The sequence below is a fragment of the Cebidichthys violaceus genome, unplaced genomic scaffold (assembly GCF_023349555.1).
Source record: "Cebidichthys violaceus isolate CVI_PGR_0920_01 unplaced genomic scaffold, fCebVio1.0.p SCAF_51, whole genome shotgun sequence".
NCBI lineage: Eukaryota > Metazoa > Chordata > Actinopteri > Perciformes > Stichaeidae > Cebidichthys > Cebidichthys violaceus.
Window position 1 is genome coordinate 1,113,738 of NW_027176717.1, and position 20,531 is coordinate 1,134,268.

General features: G+C 41.2%; 1 pseudogene; it reads right to left on the minus strand.

The window, feature by feature from the left end:
• LOC137888066 (adiponectin receptor protein 2-like) overlaps positions 1–17,259 on the minus strand; it is a 20,120-nt pseudogene extending 2,861 nt beyond the window's left edge.
• Between the last annotated feature and the right edge of the window lie 3,272 nt (positions 17,260–20,531).

The window sequence follows — 20,531 nt, forward strand, 5'->3', positions numbered from 1 at the left end:
TGTGTGAAATTGTACATATGTTTGGTTTAATGAGGATTATCTAAAAGATGAAACAAGAAGTTTAGAATATAAAAAAGAAGAAAAGCACCAGTGAGTGTGTGTGTGGTGTGTGTGTGTGTGTGTGTGTGTGTGTGTGTGTGTGTGTGTGTACTACCTAGCAGATGTGTCCAGATGTTCCCTGTCTCTGTGTGGATTCTGAAGATGCTCTTGAAGCAGGCGCGAACGAAGGCATGGGCGGCCTGTGGCCGTGAAGCAGGAAGTCGTTGTCCTTCAGCCAGTCGGGGAGCGACGTCGTGAGGTATGACGCGCCACCGGCCCTCCCACACCTGATTGGTTAATAAAAAGGACACAGATAGTGACATCATATTGAAGTTTAGAAAATCAACCTAAAGGCTGGAGTGAAAGGTAAATGTTAATTAGAAAAGAACTCCTGATCACAATGCCTTTCATTAGAAGCAGCTGGTTGTTTACCAAATGTCTTGAAATAGGATGTGTGTGTGTGTGTGTGTGTGTGTGTGTAGAGGGGGAGTACAGTATGTGATCACGAGTGTTAGTGTAGGTGTCAATGAACAGTATCAGGGTCGAGTGATGTAAATAAATAACTGTAGTCCGACACTCCAAACACCCTTAATGGAGAGAACAGAGAGAGGAGAGAGAGAGAGAGAGAGAGAGAGAGAGAGAGAGGAGAAGAAGAGAGAGAGAGAGAGAGAGAGACTCCATTGACAGTTTCTTTCCAGTGATTAATTTCCCTAATTTACAACCTGCTGTTTGCAATTTCAGCAAACTCTCAGAGTGTGCGTATGTGTGTGTGTGTGTGTGTGTGTGTGTGTGTGTGTGTGTGTGTGTGTGTGTGTGTGTGTGTGTGTGTGTGAATATTAGTCCGAGCTGCTGTATTAAGTCAACATTCCAGTAGTATCATCTTACAAACAGACACTCTAACGCCTAATGTCTGCCTTTTAGTTAATTTTCATTTAAAAATAATGAAATATAGTTGATAAAGAAAACGCCTACAAGACAAAAACTGGCTTCTAAGAATTTGTGAAATCCATCAACCATAATGATGTTCTGGCAATGTAAATAGTAGAAGAACAAACCAGTAATGAGCTATTTTTTAGTAACTCTGCACTCTCAAATGACTCTGTAAAACAGTTGTGACTAGTAAACTGTTTTTTTTACAAGTGACTGCTGTGTATTTTGGACATTTTCCAGTTTGGCTTGTACCCCAGACTCACTAAACATGTTCTGTAAAGAGATAAAGCAGAGCATACAAATATAAAAAATGCAAAACCCCGGCACATGCAGTCTGTTCGGGACACAAAACTCTGTTTTCGTTGTGTTTTTTATGGTTTTATTGGTTCATTTTGCTATGTGGTTTATTGAGTGTTTATATAAAACCACCTTGGTAAAACAAACATCTCTCTTGGGAAGATAATCAAACTTCGTGGGCGGTGGATTTAAAGGTGTGGTGCTCCAAAACGTCTGTATAGATAAATTAAGGGGCAGTGTGTGTGTGTGTGTTCATCACCTTGTGTACAAACTCCTCCATCCTCTCCATGGCATGGTGAGCCTGCAGCAGCGGAGTCATTCCCTGAAACCTTCATCACTGCTCCTCTCCTCCTCTTCCCTCCTTCTCCTCCTCTCCTTCGCTTCCTCTGTCGTCCTCTTCATCTTTTCTCTTCTCTCCTCATCACACTCCGGGACCCTCTGACAGGAAGAGAAACGGACACATCGGACAAAGTGATTTTAGGACATTTTCTCTTGTCTCTCTTTTTTTTAAAATTATTTCAGCTTTATTGGACAAATGAAGTTGGAACATCAAGGACCCAAATTTAATTTGAACCTGCTTCAAACATAATATCCATTTCAGAAATGTGTGTGATTTTATCAATTCCCAGTATGCATAATCCTGCCGTCACAAGCGAATCATATTCAACGTCAAAAGAAAACTTCTTCAGGTTCATTATTGATATTTTAAGCTGCTGAACAGTGATGTTTGACAACAAAACATGGACTCATCTTTGTGACCACAAACTGTGGAATATGATCAGAAATGATGTTCTTCATACAGTTGAATCAGTGTAAAGAACGCACAGACTGAGAACTGAATTAATGCTGATTACAATACTGATTAGTGCGAATTGGGCTTTTCGGTCTAATTGCATGTACTGTATTCAAATCTGATTACTAGAATTAGAACAAGCAAAAGTTAAAAAACACACCAAATAGCTAATTTTTGGATTGAACAGATGTCGACACAGTTCTATCCATTCATCTATTTATAAAGAGAAGATTAGACAGGCAGTGTGAATTCAATCCAACGCAATAGCTGTCACAGCTGGGGAGCTGGGGACAGAGTTAAATACAGGCATTCATCGTAACTGACAGACAAACAGTCGCACACACAGTTGAGCGCACACTGATCCACTAAAAACGGCGGCGATGTCGTGTTTGGATTCAGGTATAAAAAAAAATAAAATGATAATGTGCTGGCACACAAAAAAGAGGCATTGTGTGAACACAAAATTTATATTTCTTAAACACCAACAGACACGCGCACACACTCCAGCTGAAAGGAAGTGATTAAAAAAAGATGAGCTTTTATCCTCAAACAACAAAAGAAAAAAAACACTGACAGAGTGAGACAATTAGATAAAAGCAGCAAGACAGAGAAAGATAATAGAACAAGAGCAGAATGAGAGAGAAGTCCTGTTGTATATATAATGCATGACTAACCCATTTTAAAAGACCCACCAGCAAACTGCATGGAGTGTGTTGACCGCGATGTCTGTTATGTGGACATGTACATGTCTCACATATTCAAAGTCTGTAGACAGAACAACACTTTCAGGTTCATAAAGTCAGACTTTGTTTAGTCTGACATCTGCCTGTGTGCGAGTGTATAGTTTGTGCTTAATCATGGGTGAGGATGAATCTCAGTCTGCAGCTGTATACAGTAAGAAAGGGACACTCGCATACACACAAACAGCTTAAAAAACACACCTGAAGGGGGAGCGACTGTAAAACCACGACCTCTGAGATAGAGGTGAAACCTGCCATTGATTCCTGCATGTGTGCGTGTGTGTGTGTGAGAGGGTAAGCGTCAGTGATGGAGTATACTATGTGAGCAGAGGGTATCTGTGTGACTGCCAAGTAGTCACGTGTGCTCTGCAGCCTCTCGTGTGTGCCCATGCATGCATGTAATATAGGTGCAAGCTTAAATCCAGATGCTGCCAGTCTCGCTGTGGGTTGTGAGGTTATTGTTGACGGACTGGAATAGAGGACTGTGTGTCACACACTCACATAGATAGGGGAGGGGAGGGGAGGAGAGAGAGAGAGAGAGAGAGAGAGAGAGAGAGAGAGAGAGAGAGAGAGAGAGAGAGAGAGAGAGAGAGAGAGAGAGAGAGAGAGAGAGAGAGAGAGAGAGAGAGAGAGAGAGAGAGAGAGAGAGAAATAGAAAGACAAAATGTGTGCTTGCTGGAAATGAGTCACATCGCTCTCTCTGGGAGGGGGCGAGGGGCTACATTTCTGGGGTTCCGGTGCAGCCTGAAGATAAACGGGCCAAAGCTTCCTTCTCTGAGCACTGCTCTTTTGTTTACAGTCTGATTAGCAACTTGAGATGCGGGACTGGAGTTGAGAGATGACATGCAAAAGCAGATATCTTCACAAGAAGCCAATTTAGACGCTCATTTTAAACCAATAAGAATTTAGCGGGAAAGAGGAAGCTGTGGTTGTCTGCAGATATTCTGAGAATAACTATACTAAGAAATTGAAAATGAAGAAGAAACTGATTTTCTCCCGCAAAACGTCTGTTCGGCTGCACCAGACTTAATCTGGCATGTGGAAGCCGCAGGGTTGATGTTCAGCAGCAGGTGATGCAGGGAGTCTGGCCGTCAACTGCTCTGCTGAATTTGCTGTAATCAGATCTAATATCAACTCAAGAGTGAAGATACAGACAGGAGGACTGTAGGAGTGAAGTGGGCTACGGTTCTTGGAAGTGCTGCTATCCCTAACACGTTTAGACGCTCGTTACTTGGACAAAAGGCACACGCGATTCAACCCCAGCTGTCCGGCCTTCAACAAGTTATTAGGCCCAGGTTAGGGAGTCAAATTGCTCTCTGTGTGAAAGTGGTCAAGGATATGATCCCGTCCCTCAGGGAATTTTCCATTCTCAGCACTGAGAGATCACTATGTACAGTAACAGTAAGCCACATTGAGTAATCATGATCTCACTTGTTGTCGTACTTTGGTAGAGCGCAGTTTTCTAGGCAGACATTTTTCCGGGAAAAGACTGAAGGGACATTTACATAACATATTCAAACCTGTAAGAGGGACGCTAGTGTATTATTAAAGTAAACATTTGGCTATAAGTGGAGTTTGGAGGAATCTGAATAAGTATGATTAGAAGTTAATGTTACAAACCTTACATGGTCCATATAAGATATCAAATCTCAGAGTCAAGACTTCCAACACTTCTCACATAAGCATGAGCTAAGCAGATAGTCATGAATGAAATACAGATCCGGGAACAACAGAGGGCCGAGGAAACCTCTCGGGACTCATGGTCTGCTTAAGATTAAATGAGGCAATTTTTCTTAAAAGCCACTAAAGACCAATCTCTCCCTCTGTCAAACACACGTACTTAAAAAACATATATCCAGCTCTCCTCAGACTCATTTACCATTCTGTACGTAGACCTGGCTAATGACTTTTGCCTGACTAATGACTCTTCACACGCACACACCTGAACTACTGTGTGTGTGTGTGTGTGTGGGTGTGGGTGTGGGTGTGTGTGTGTGTGTGTGTGTGTGTGTGTGTGAGGGAGAGGAGACATTTGAGGAAAAATCTCCCAATCTTCCATCTAAACATGGGACTTTAGACTCAACGTAGACAAAGTCACATGCTGGCAGTTTGGTGGAGGGAGGGATCCAGGAAGCAGCTGCCGGCCAACCAGAATACAGCTGAAACTCTGCAGACCAATGACGGCGGAATCTGAACTAATGACGGACCAAAGAGGGAGAAAGAGCTCACCCTTGTACACAGAAACCCCTGCACAGCACAGACGGAGAGATTCGACATGTGACTCACTCACTCTTGGGATTGTAAGAATTTGGAAAAAGACGCCACCCCCTCTCAAAAACAGACAGTATGTTCCAAAACACACACACACGTGTCCGACTCTAAAAAAGAGCACTCAGGCTGCCACAAAACAAACTGTTGTCTCTGTTGTTGCCCGTGACCATGAGGAGGGCATGAAGAATCTGCATTAGCAGGCTAATAAAACTGATTTTTAATTGTTCACAGTTGGAGGGTTTGAAATGAAGGATATTATTTTTTTTTTAAAGCCACTTCAAAGGTGTTGGGTTGTTGCTCTTGCGTCAGTGGATAAGACAATGGAAATAAAACTGGGGAGAGGCATCACCTGCAGTGCCAGGTTGATTTTAAAACCCCATGCTAGGTGTGATCTCAGTTGTTTTCTGAGGGAGTTACCTCAAACGACTTATCAAAAACTATCAACCATCCCTTTATTTATTAATGAAATGAAAAGATTGATGTAATAAATACATTCCAGTGCAATAAATACATTCCAGTTCATTCCTCAAAAACGATGGCAATAATTGATTTCCTTTTTGTTATTGAAAACATAATGAACTTACACATGCCCCTTTCCTCTGTAGCAGCATGTCAGCATTAAAGATGTTTTCGCCCGACAATGTCCGAGGGTTTAATGCATTTTGATAACAAGAAAGCTAGAACGACCTTAATGAACGGCGCAACAGGAGGAGCTGAAACAGGACATCTGATCCACCTGAGGCTGGGCTTTACGCATGAAAGCAATAAAGACAAACCTTCGGCACAAAGAGAGGATGTTGAGAGGATTCAAAGGTCCAAAATCTCAAGCATTGTTTGCTGGTATTTGTTCACCGTTTATTGGTATTTCCCTTGTTTTGTTGTTGGTGGTTGAAGTGTGTGTGTGTCATAGAATTCCATATGATTTTACACTATGTGTTGAGCTTGTTTCACTGTCTGTGGCGCATGTTCACAGAGAAGCATCTGTTGTCTCTGTAACAGTCTACTTATTGGAAAAGCTCCTCTAGAAAAGGACAGGATTACATCATCTGACTTTATTTAGTTCTTCGACTATCTTTAGAACTCTGCAGGATCTTTTCTCCACTCTCCTGAAAATCTAATTTTCATTAGTTGTACGAGCACAAACTTTGCATTGACGCTGACTCACCTAAAGCTCACACCATCAACACTTCTTCCAAGCCTTAATAACCTAAATCGAATTAAACAATCCGTAAAAGACAGTCGATTGAACTTTAATGACACTGAACGTTTGCACTTACAGATCCCCACTGAAGATATAAACTATAGTATTTGTATTTGTGTTACTTTTAGAGGCATCGTTATGATACGCTTCAAGTGTAACGGCTTGAAACACGTCTGATAACCAAATTTCCATATCAAACATTTCTTACTAACAGGCTGAGATTGTTGGCAGGTAAACAGCTATTGTTTGGAAATTCTTTTCTGCAGCGGTAGGGCGTGATCAGGAAGACACGCAAACACCAGAATCTTACAGGGAAAAGTTCAAAAAGGTCTGCAGAACAGGAAACTTAGTTCAACTTGGTACAAATAATTGTTTGAAAAAAATAAATCATCCCTGTAGCTTTTATCAGATTGGATGAGATGCCTCACTGTTTCTTATTTTTTTGCAAAACATAAAGTATGATACCGACCCCCGAAGCTATACCGCACACTCACAAACACATTTCGGAACGCACACTAGCACCTACCCAAAAATACCGAAAGATTTTCAGAGCAGCCTGCGTGGGTGTAAAGACAGCCTGCCCTCGCTGATAGGGGCAAAGGGGCCCGAGCGTCCTCTCAGGTGTCAGAGTCGTGTTACAGCAGTTAAAAAAAAAAATACACACAATACACACACACGGACACTATTGTGTTTCAGCTCAACGGCTGTATGCCGATAGCTTTACACACTGAACAACAGACCGGTAGCTTTGTCTGCACACACGCACGCGCGCGCGCCCACACACACACACACACACACACACACTAAACGGGAACACGAGTGATGCCTCTGAGGGAGAGTGTCTGGCACATTTGTTTGATCAGAGCGATAGGTTGCCTTCTTGGGATGCTAATCACACAGATATTTTGGTATATATTTTGTTTTCCTTCCAGGAAGATGTCAGTATTTAGACATAACAGGCTTATTTTTAGCGGCTGTGAATCTTGGACACATTCCGTATCCACATCACTTTAGACTACGAGTGGAACTAGAACCAAACATCAGGCGAAGCTGAGCCAACCCGATCATAATTACAATATTAATTAGTATAGCACAGAATGACTCATCAGCGAGTTTGAAAAGCCTTGAAGGCGGTGAGGTTGTTGGAGGCTGGGAAACAAGCTCATGATCAATCTGAGCAAAAATCAAGTTCCAATAACCTGCTGGTAAAACCTGAGAGACCGATTACATATTCTCCTTCAGTAACTATTTTTGTCGTGCCCCTGAGCAAGGCGGTAAACACCCTACTGCACTGGTTGTGGTGCCCGCTGACAGTTGTAGTGCATTCAAGGTTTGTCTTTGTTTTTAACTTTTATCTGCACAAATGTGCTCTTTTCACTGAGTGTACTTTCATTTAATCAAGTTCACAGGTTTGCGTGCCTGTTTTCAGTCTAGTCATGAGTGTATTATCTCTGGCAATGTGTTGCACAACTACTTGCACTGTTTCACATACTTGTATGAATTTATTTCTCAATGCAAGTCTCACATGTCGCCCAAAAACTAACGTTAAATCCAAATTAGTTCTGAACTTTAAATTGGTCCTTTTCAAAATGAGGTCAAATTATCTTCTAATGTTTAAGTGACTCTTAACATGGTAAAGAATATAGCTTACGTTTAGGCTTCTGTTATTATAATGAAATATTTCGCTGGTCAGCATCTGTTGTGAAACAATATTTCCCAGCTAACAGCACCTACTTAATTAGTTATGTGAGGGTGTGTGTTTTGGTAGGATAGTTTTACTGTGTGACCCATACCGCACCCGATGGCCCTGGCCAACCAGATGACAGCATGTGTGTGTGTGTGTGTGTGTGTGTGTGTGTGTGTGTGTGTGTTGGGTACTCACCCCATTGTGGGAGTTGCACTCTGCGGTGTTGAGGTGACTGGTTGGAGAACCTGAGGTGGGTGTGTTGGCTTTCTCCCGGGGGCTCATGGGATCTGTAGGCGTGCCATCTGTCGCGTGTTCAACAAGGTTTGAAGTTCTGTGTCGCAGCACGAAGGCCGGGCCCTCAGCCGGGCCCTCGGCCCCACTCGTCTCTCCTCCGTCCAGCTTGAAACGCTGGACCGGCCTCCACGGAGAGAAGACTTAATGGACGACGATGATGACAAAATCCAGATGAGACCAAACTTGAAGCCTTTGGATGTTTTTGGACTACATGGCAGAAAAGAGAAGGAAGAGAAAAGGAAAAATAAGTAAAACGATGGAAAAAAAACAAGCCCATAAAACAACCAATAAATGTCGAACACCGCTTTAAACCTGAGCAATAAGACGCAGTAAAATCAAGCATTATCGTATCATTAGGTAGTCTTTCATTTGGGCCTGAACGCCCGGACATAAAATATGATGGCGGAGGCATAATCTAGCAGGTAACAGGTCATCTGCTGTTAGTCTGCATCAGAGATAAAGACGATGTTGGTTTATTTCTGTCAATTCAAAAAGTTACCCGTGGCATTGAGGCCTTAAAATACTGGCGTGACTAACACCGGCGGCCAATTGGGTGCCGCTGCCAACTTGCTGTCATGGTGAGTTGCTCAGCGACGAGAGGTGTCAAGGACAGGAACAAGAGACCCACACACAGGAAGTAGACGTGTTGAGAACTTAAGATCCCTCTTTACTTCATCGCTCTCTAAACACTTCACAGCTTGTCTGCTACGAAGCTACTTTAACATGAATCCTTTTTAAATCTAGCCTACTAAAAAAAATCGGGGGGACGACAACAACGACAACAACACAAAAGGCATGTACATACACACCTGTGCGTGTACTTGTAAAGATACACAGACGGACTGTTAAAAACATAATTTGTAAAAAGCTGATCTAAGCATGTAGGGAGCAAAAGAGCTGCAGTGGTGCTTAACTCAAGAACGAGGTAACAAGTTCATACGTGAGAGAGTTGAAGGCAACAGAAAGTCGACTTCTTCACATGCTACTCTGCACCTGACCGTTTCTAAATATGCACAAAGCATTTTTTTGAAATAGCTTTGTTCTTACGTCCTGATAATAGTTTGACACCATTTCTGGATGTGCAAAATTATAGTTTAGAGTGAGTGGGAGGCCAAAGGATTCAGTGCGTTTTCATATCTAGTAACCTAAGTGAGGACATAGCATTGACTTTGGAAGATAAAGTATATAAATAATATACACACAAATAGGTTATAAGAGTCACACTAATATAATCCTTACAACTACTCTATAAAGACAATTTAAACAGCCCTACACCCCTAGAATTAGTGTAAAAATGTAGAATTAGTGAAAAAAACTCAAAAGTAAAAGTAAAAAACACAAGTTTCTGTTGGATTCTAACACTTACAGATACTACAACAATGTTGTTTTACATAGAGCAGGTGTGTGTTCTAAGTGAGTGCATGTACATTAGGGTTTTCCAGAGAATGACGATTATTCTAGAGAAGAAACGGCAGACAGCCACAGCTCGGTGGTTGTGAAAGAACATTGTCACGCTAAAAAAAAGAAACGGATAAAGAGAAAGAACGCAGAAGGTTTCATAATGCATATCAACCAACAGATATTATAAACTATTGTGAATAAGAAGACTCTTTGAGCTGAGACTTTTCCTCCTTCCTCTTTGTCCCCAATCGACTATTTTGGAAAATTACATCGACACACTTTTTGAGTAACTGCACCATGATTTTCTGTCATGATGAGAAGTGAGATTTCACACTGGCTCCCTGTTAACTCGGGAAAACAAGAGGAATAAAGTACTTTTGATGTTTTTTGCAGCTGTAGTCGATTCTCACGATAACACAAGAACAAACAGCTCTCCCGACAATTGAACTAGCTGAGAAGTTTTGTTCAGTGTGGGTCTGATAAGAGTCTGGAAGCAGTAGAAGAAGAAGAAAAACATTAAAGAGACTTGAGTCGACGACCACACTCTGTATCCGCACGCACGCACACACACAAATACAAAACATGCAACATTACAACCATCTTTACAGAATTTTCATTCATCTCAAAACATAGCATGTTCTCTCCATCTATTAATATCTGTGGTCGATAATCTGAACTCATATCAGAGTCAACCCATAGCTGGCATTAACACATCCCCTTTAACTAACTCAACAGACGTATTTACGGAAGCCAGAAACAAACTCAGACGCCACCCTGATGGAGGTCGGATAGACAAACACATGTGGTGAGGTAATTATAACAAAGTTCACTGGAAAAGAATAGTTCGGTGTCCTTCCAACAATAGCTGCTCGGTTGTCAGTACTCTTCTACAGTCAGGGGTAAAAAGACTAGAACACACAAGCACACAACACTGCAGTAGCAGGACGGACAGAACAGAGCAGACTGACCCCATATTGAGATAAAAAAGACTCAACATGATGGAACATAAGATACCAAAAGACGCATTCACATCTCCCAGGGTCTGAGCCAACCCCAAATGTTGAATTTTCTGTTCTGAGAGAACTGCCGACACACCGAATGTCTGTTGACAACAGAATGCTAAATGACTCATCAAGATGTTGCGTGCGGTGTAGCTCCACGATCACTTGGCTCATAAAAGCCCTGTGGATGTCGTACATACGCTCTTGTTCCCCCCCTATTAAAGTCACTGTATGAGGTTCAATTAATTTTTCACACTCAACTTCCGTTAAGCAAACCAATCACGCAGACAGGTTTAGCATCTGCCCCACAGTGATGCTTTAACCCCGGGCCATGAAGTGACTGAGGGGACCGGGCTCATGACCTGCTGGGTAGACCTGGGTCAAGAAAGGGATCCACCAAGACTCAACATCTCTACTGATGTGCCATCGAGCAACACTTCCCTTTCTTGGCTAATGAAACTGCCCCGTAGCCATTGTTTCCTCAACCTTTCCCCCAAATAAATAACAAACACCAGGCAATCAAGGTTGTCTGTTGTCAGCGATATAGAAACCGTCTTTCACTGCACTCACAAGTTCCTCTTTTTAATTTTCAACATATTTTATTCTCTGGACATCATGAAGCAGCTTTGAAGTGACTGAGATGATTGTCCCTTAATAGCTTTCCTTTAAAGCTATTGAGCTTTTAATATTAATAATATTGATTTGACCCACAGGTCAATACCAGCAATACTGTCTCTCTGTGTGTGTGTGTGTGTGTGTGTGTGTGTGTGTGTGTGTGTGTGTGTGTGTGTGTGTGTGTGTCTTGTGTGATTGCATGTTGTGTGAATTGTCAATTTTTAAAACCCGTTATGTGTCTCGTGCACTGAAATGAAAAGACTCCTTGGGGACAATTACATTCTCTAGTACTTCTTATTAAAAAATAAATTAAATTATAAATCATATAAATAATTGTTTGACATTTTTGGAAGTACACTGGTATAAATGGCTTTAAAATGTATATTTATCGGACCTTTTACCTACAGCAGCACCACTGAGTCTACATTTTGATTGTACACTCCATTTTAACTTCCTTTTAAACCTGCACTTTGAGATGAATAGTAACTACACAAATATAGCAGGCTAAGATTAGCATGCTAACAGTTTACACACACACACACACACACACACAGTCATTTATTCACATGCATTATTCCACACAGACATGAGCAATGTGCTGCAGCATTTCTTCAGGCTCAATGTCTCTCTCTCTCTCTCTCTCTCTCTCTCTCTCTCTCTCTCTCTCTCTCTCTCTCTCTCTCTCCAACACATGCACACAAACACAGAAGACAGCTGACTTCATTCCAAAGCAGTGCGGAGTCAGTCATTGTCACTGTAGAGCCGTGAATCGGTGGCTCAAAAACAAACAAAAAATCAATCCTGGCAACCGATAGACAAACAGAACAGGAACTCGGATGAAAAGGGGAAAGAGAGACCGAGGAGAGGAAGACAATAAGAACAAACTGAAAATGTCAATGACACTTGATTTGTTCTCTTGTTATTTTTCTCCTAGAGGGAGAGAGTCGAGTGGTGAAGCCGGGTTGTTGTAAAGAAGAAGTGGAGCGAAAACAAAGAAGGACCCATTTTCTGGTTCTCATACAGCGGACTGGGGACCCATCTGTCACGGCTGTGAACGTTTGCACTATACTAAACATGTGAATGGCTGTCAAGCAACGTGCCGTTTTTTGCAGTGCTGCTTAAACAATGGGGCAATTCCACCTAAAGACACAAAACCCTACTTACTTCGGCGTGACAGTGAGCTTTTTCCATGCCATCCCACCTGGTTTTTCAGGTTTGACAGATGCCCGCAACAGTCAGCAGGAGCATGTTAGAACAGGATACAAAAGGCCTATCTGTTCAAAATCAGTCAAAACAGGTTCACACTGATCCAGATCTTTTCTTTACCCATCACACTTGCAAGAAATTCACAACGTCACAGTCAGCCAAAAGACAGCATCTAGGCTTACGGGGGCATCTAACATATTTACTTAAATTTCACGGTGAAATCAGCTGTGCACTAGTCACACTAGACCTTAGACAGGGAGCAGCATCATTTTTATTGTTAACGTCGATCCAAAAGCCACAAACATATTACATAAGATAACAACTTCTCGTGACAGCACATTTCGCACATTGCCCTTTAATAAACACTGTGAAGACGGACCGGCTGTCATGTCTGTCTCTGCTCTCACTATCTGCTAATCAGTACTAGTCAAACATGAAGATGTAAAGTCAGGGTGTGTGTGGGATGCTAGTAGTTGGGTGTGTAGGAGTAATTTAATATACGGTAGAATTTTTCAATGTTTCTTGTTAAATTGGCAATATCTTAAGTCCCTGATCTTGCTTTCTACGGTAGAAAGAAAAGGTATCTATCTATTGGCTATTTTGCATGGTTGGGAATCCCATTTAATTCCCCAAAAATTGTATTCGTCACTCTAGAGTGAAACTCAAATCATTTGGTGGCGCCGTTGACTTACAGTGCTTTATGCTGTGTGTGTTCCTATGATGGGGAATAGGCATTTGGGGCAGCTTTACAATGATTTAAACCTGCTGTTAGAGACCATGTGACTGCTTTTACTGTTCACTATAGGACAATCTAATCACACTGAGACACGTCAGACTGTTTGCAGGCCAGTTCAGCATTTTTTCACAAAAATATCCTAGTTGCCTTTTTAGCCCACATTAACAGAAATGACAGTACACCATAAAGTACTAATATCAAGAAATATAATCTTACTGCAACTATATTTTATGACAATAACAACTCATATCTGGGTTGTCTGTTTAAGTGCACGTGTCCCCCGGTTACTTCTCAGTCCTGGTACAACAGTGAGTGAGTTACTGATGCCAGCATGTCTTATGATGGAGAGATAAACAAAGAGAACCAGTGTGAAGTGAACCATACTCATACACACCATTGTTCTCTCATTCACGGTATACACAACATCCAGCCACACGCCAAAGATACGACCGAGTACACTCTCGACAGATATGGTGGAAGGTGGGAATATTTGACCATACAAATGCCTATACCATTAATATTCTGCAAATATGGTATTTAAAAAGGTTAAAACTACATGTACGCATAACAAGAGTTTCCACGAGACATTCCTAATTTCATCAGAAGAAAACCATTACTGATCACACACACACACACACACACACACACACACACACACACACACACACACACACACACACACACACACACACACACACAGGTGACATTCAGCTGTCCTTCGCCAAGGGGGATGGGCCAATTCTAGTTAATGGTTTGATATGAAATGAAACAAACTCATGCAAACACACAACCTGTGTTACTACGACAGACACACACACACACACACACACACACACACACACACACACACACACACACACACACACACACACACACACACACATATATAAATAGCTCTGTCACACATTCTCCCAAACTCTAACCAAACACCCACACAAACAGTTTAACAGCCCATCTATACCTCAAAACCTATTTAACACCTTTTTGTTTTCAAAAAAATATTCTTAAAAAGGCAAACAGCAGGAAGTCAAAAAATGACCTGATTTGCTTCCAGTAGAGAGTGGTGCTCTCCTAAATCACAGCTTTATTCACACTCTCACACACACACACACACACACACACACACACACACACACACACACACACACACACACACACACACACACACACACACACACACACACACACACACACACACACGATGCTATAGATCCTTAGGCAAAAGCAGAAAGATCCATATAAAACATCCATGTTACAGGCTGTATGTAACATCCATGCCTGTTAGTTTTACCAAGTTATCAACTCTCAACTGCAGTTTGGGCTGAAAGCGTATATCTGAGGTATACAGTAGAGCATGTCAATGTCTTTCTAAACTAACCCCACATAACTAAAGCAGTGAATCTCTGAACGTGTGCAACAATGCTGAGGCTCACCCTAAAGCTGGTTCAGTCCTGGGCGAGTTACCACCAAAAACAACATGCAAAGACACTGCTCTTTGTCATTAAATGGTACTGAAACACCAACCAGCTGAACACAGACCACAACAAGGTCAGCGCGTTGCTGGCTCTGCTGCTGAACACTGTGCAATCAAATGCAGTGGTTTTCAAGCCCTGGGTGGTAATCCAAAGGTGGGTCACATAAAGATAAAAATAGGTCCCCTAAATGATCAGATGAAAGGGCAACTTAAAGCTACTGACTATACTTAGATACCAATGCCTTCTGTCGAAATACAGGCTGAGTAAAACAGAGAGGGGTCAAAATCATAGAACATTTTGTTCGCTAACTCTGTGATTCAGCTTCAGGCCGAAGTCAGCAAACTCATTTTAATCAGATAACCGTCACGTTTACAAACAAATATTTACAAACTGACGTGAATACACGAGAGCTGTTAAAGCTAGTGCACACAGAAACATACTCTATCTGTTAATGCTCAGAAGCGTTAAGGGCATAAGACGTTTACTGTCCATATGGACACCGTAATTAACTAGTGACAGGCTTATTTGCCCGTGTGTGTAATTGTGCATGTAAATTTTAACTTAGGCAACAACATAACAACAAACAACAAGAGAAAAGCGCATTTTTTTGGTTTTTGTGCACCACACACAGCCCTGTTTTGAGTTGAGAGGAAAGGAAAGACAGCTCCGGCCGAGACAAGAGGAGAAACATAAAAGAAAGAGAGAGGCAGCAACTCTGTCTTATGATCAATCAACTTTCCACTGACAGTTCTCTACTATTCTTAGAAGCTATGTTTAGTTGCTCTTCTGCCTGGCACGCTGTCAAAGACTGACTTCATTATACATTAAATTCTCCGGAGAGTTGTACTTCCAGTAAAAAAACATGACGTATTTCTTAATAGCCATGTCTAGCAGTCAAGTCAGCTCGAGCAATGGAAGCTCTGAATTAATTATTTGTACAATTGTATATCAATATCTTCCAACAGGAAATTACAGGAAACCTCCTGATGAATGTGAAGACACTTCTCAGATAAACTCGATGTGGTAAACTTACTGTGGGTACTGAGCTTCATGCACAACTTTATTTTTCCATAGAACACAGTTGCTATACATGAAAATGATGCAGCGTGGATCTGCTTTGCATCCCTGTGTGGGTTCTTTCAACGTACACGGAAGTACATTGACGCGCACCGGTGCAAATTGAGTAGAACAGCAGGGATGGGTGGTATTAGAATTTTCCAGTGCTGTTGAGTAAGTTGCAGAGGAGCAAACGCCCCGGGACATAATGACACTGTGGAACCCCAAAAGGGTCAAACTACACAAGAAGCCACTGATTAAAAATGCAATATTTGTACATATAAATTTTGGTTTCTAGACAGATCAGCTACCCAGCCCATGAACTATTTAAGAGATGACCTCATGCTTTGAGGCAGAGGAACACTGAAATGGGATGGGCACACATGCAATACTGCATGTGCAGTCAGTATAATTACCCATAAATGTTAAAGACGCAAAACAAGATAATTAAACACTATGACTTGACTATAGCTGCTGAGTTTTGCAATATTAAAGAAAGCATCATATTTATAGGATAAAATGGTGAATATTGGCTGGTTATTAAGGAACATGTTAGCTTCTGCTCGGATCAACTGTTCAACAAAACACAACAATACAAACACTACGGTTTACTGTGTGACGCACGTGTTAAATCCACTGACAAATAATCATTTCCAGCACCGACTTGCAGCATGTTGTTCATAAAATAATACATTCTCTCTCAACCACTGACATTTAAAAACAAAACTTGAGATATACCAACCCTCTCTCTCTCACACACACACACACACACACACACACACACACAAAGTGACAAACCAGCGGCGAGCAAGCGAGACAAAGAAACCCAAAACTCCAGTCAGACTATACCTCCTTGTCGACATTTCACACTTTCAACATGCATATACAAGAAGCCGTTTTACGTGTTTGGCCTGAAACCTTTCATCTTACATGTCACCCAAACTGTGTTGTCAAAAGTGAAGTACGACACAGACTGCAGCCCATCGACACAGGCGGTGATGATGGTTTGTTTACACCGAGCTAGCGCGCTGGCTAGTCCGCTAACAAAAGCTGCCACATCCCAAAGAAGCACTCTTAACTATTTAACAGAGCTTGTGTGTCTTTTGACAGCTCACCACATCGACCTATCCGCCTTTGAACACACCAAAACACCGCCTCCGTGCGAGTGATAACGCCTCGTAGAGACAGAGCAAAGCGGTCTGTTCTTGCTGGCTAGCAGATTATGCCTCTCTGTGTTGTTTTGACAGCCAGAATTAGCTTGGATAGCAAAGCTGCTAGCTGGCAGTGTTGCATCCAGAGAGGCGCTGACGTTACGCAGGGAAAGTACAGGGTGAACTCAACAGTCTGAAACAAAATACAAAACAATAACAACAACCAGCAGCGGACAATATCAGCTGTAGTATTCACCTGGTCCTGATGTGTGGAGAAGAACGCGTCCTCTGCGTAATGTCACACAGTTAGAAGAGTTGTAGTCGCTGCTCTGCTCTTGTGTACTCTGAACGCTTTCTGACTGTCGCCAGACCAAACTGGACTCAGCGACGTCGGAGGGAGGCAATCAACCGCGTGACGCGGCTCGCATGAGGGACAGTCATCCAATCAGATCACTCAACGATGAAAACCAACCAATCACCAACGACCAGGAACAGAAAGAGACGTTCCAGAAATTGAGCAACGTTGTTTGTAGTTTCTAACGACGTAGTACATTTATATGATAGATAAGTGTGTAAAATGAGTGGATATAGGAACATTTCTAAGATTAAACTAATGTATGAGAGAGGTTATGAAAGGTGTGAAGTGCCACTCTGAATATTATATCAATGGTGTTTTAGTTGCATGGCCAGCAGTCTTTCTGTTAGAAACTTTTTGCAAATGCCATGTGGAAACTGAGCAACTTTCAACAATGTTGGGTCAGCCAACGACTGCCTAGAGTATCTAATACCGCTTAAGAATTGTAGGCGAAATATGTGTATACAGCACTGTACAGCCTATGTGATGATTAAGTTATTCAGTCTTAAAAATGTAAGGGGAAAACCCAAAATTTGATATGTTGAAATTGCTTGTTTGGTCTGATAGTCCAAAACCCAGAAATAATCAATTTATAATGATAAAAAAACAAAGAAAAACAGCAAGTCCTGATATTTAAGAAGCTGAAATTAGCAAATACTTGTTTGTTTTTTTGCTTAATACACGACTTAAACGATTAATTCGTTAACAAAATTGTCAATGATTGTAATAATAATAATTTTTAGTAACGTTCTTTAGTAATTCTTGCAGACAGGTCATTGATCCTCACCACATGAGCAGCTAAACAAATAAAACACGTGTATGTGGTGTGACAGTTCAACTCCACCATATCTGAGATGGGAGTTTGCACTGTGATATAACCACCATTGGATCACCTGCTCTATGCCCTCTTTGCTCCCCAGGCCTGGGGTTTACATATCCAGGGGTGTACTATGCCTAAACACACACACGCACACACACACACACACACACACACACACCAACACCCTGCTGCGTTGCTATTATTCTCCGATGGCATGATTGTGCAAATGGATTATTGTGATGCAAAGCTCTGGCAGGGTGTGTTGCTACACTCCCTTCAGTTCAGTACAGTATCATCGGTCTGGTTTATCAGGTTGACAATCTCACCGCTAAACAAGTTCAACAAGTTTTTCAGTGGAGGAGAGGCCTCAGAAATATCATTTGGAAGAGGTGACTGAAAATGTTGAAAATGTTGCTGCCATTGCTGTGCTAATGCAGGTAGTCATATATCTCTGGTAAGATAGTGTGTGACGTTATATCAGTACTTTGACCGGATTATTGTTGAGTTCTGCTGGGGCATGGAGTTCATCGTATCGGCATATCTGATCGATAAGAATTGTTTACGATGAGAGTAAAGTTTTCTTTCCTTTGAACTAAAACGTTAATGTGTTTGTTTAACTGTACTCTATGTAATTTATGGAGAGAACTCTGAAAACAAGATATAGTTGTATAAATCTGATTAGATAAAGTAGATAACCTGGAAACCTGCCCTACTCAGCCTACACATTTACAAGAGAGTCAAAGTATTTTTTTTCTATTCCTGACAGCATCTCTCACAACTTAAAAGTTATTTCATCATATCTCCCTATTCACCCAACACACGGTTTTATTTCAGCTAATTGGTTGAACTGGCTGGCGTGGAGTTTGTCCACCCTCAAGGTTAAAATCATTGATTTTTTTTCCTACAATATATCTGATGTGCTTTTAGAGTTATGTGCTAAAGTGTATAATCTGATGTGATTGTAACCTGGCTTAGTCCTCATGGTGTTGTTCAACAGTTGTTTCTCTGAAGTCACAGGATAAAATGCTTGTGAATGGGGGCCTTGCATACTGTCTGTTCTAGGAATTTGTCTCAGTTATCCTTCTTTCTTCTGGGAAAAGCAGATAATATAACAACAGAATGACTGCTTGTATGTGTTTTGGTTTTGTCTATACGTTACTGTCTATCTATGAATTTTAATTCCATTTTATTTGAAATTTTTTAATTTTTAGGCAGCCTTCGAACATCTGCGAACAGCAGATGAAAACTAGCCTCTCTGGCTAACTCTGGCTCACCTACAGTTTCACTGTTGATTGGTGTGCATTGTCCCTGCAAAAATAAATAAACAAACAAACAAACAAACTGGTTGGCCAGGTATCAGAGAAGGAAAAAAGATCACAACATCATTGTTATTGTCATTTTCTCTGAATTAAAAAAATATAATCATACTGCATCACCTGTTTATAAAACACATTTTCTGTATTTTATGTGCTTATAATGTGAAAGTGCAGAGTTTGAGACTTGTATGTTCTCTGGATCATTCTGTTATGGTGATTGCTAATTCTCGATCATCAGTCAGCCTTTTTTGGCAGATGATCTGATGTGTCTCTAAACATATGAAACTGCTGGTTACTAAAGGGGGACCTTCAGCTCTACAGCCCCACGGTGAACGACATGCACTGCAATTGGCAGGGTGTTTGCATAACCTCGATTTCTGATTGCACCATGTTCTCACTGCTAATCCAGCATTTAAATGTTTCTTTGTTGCTCTATCTGCGTGTATGTGGGCACAATTGTGCAAGCCCTTCCAAAGGTAATGTGGTCATTTAGATAAGCAGCTGCTGTACCAACCGGAATCCGATTTACAGCTTTGTGGATTATTTCAAATTGAGTTGGACTTGGTTAAAGTAATGTTACAAATTCAATTAACACCGTTCAATGTGTTTAAACCTTGTGTGTTGCTTTCATTTATTTCTATTGTCCCCATGTACAGTAGACTCAATATCTAATGTCTAGCACAAACACAAAAAGGACGGAAAAAGACATTCACAAGTATTTAAAATTATTTGAAAGTCTATACAAACGGCATGTACACAGTCTACAGTAAAAAACTAATAACATTTGGGACTAAATACATAAGATTATAGGTCACTTAATTCTTCTCCAGGTCAATATAAATAATTTCCTTCAGATTACCTTTTCCATTAGGTGGCAGTGATGTGTGTTAAAAAGACTGGTGTGTTGCTGGGAACAGTCAAAACAGGTAGACCACACCTGACATTAGGTGTGTCTGTGTTTTGTGTATTTCATTTGAAATACTACAAATCAAACTGTCACTCTAAAATGTTCAATTAAATTACAAATGTATGATTGCTATGAAGATTTTAATGCAATGAGGAACTGTCTGTCTTCATGCGCACAAAACAAATTTCCCCATGCACCTTCCGTAAAACGCTGGGGAAGCTAAGAAGCTACAAGTGATGA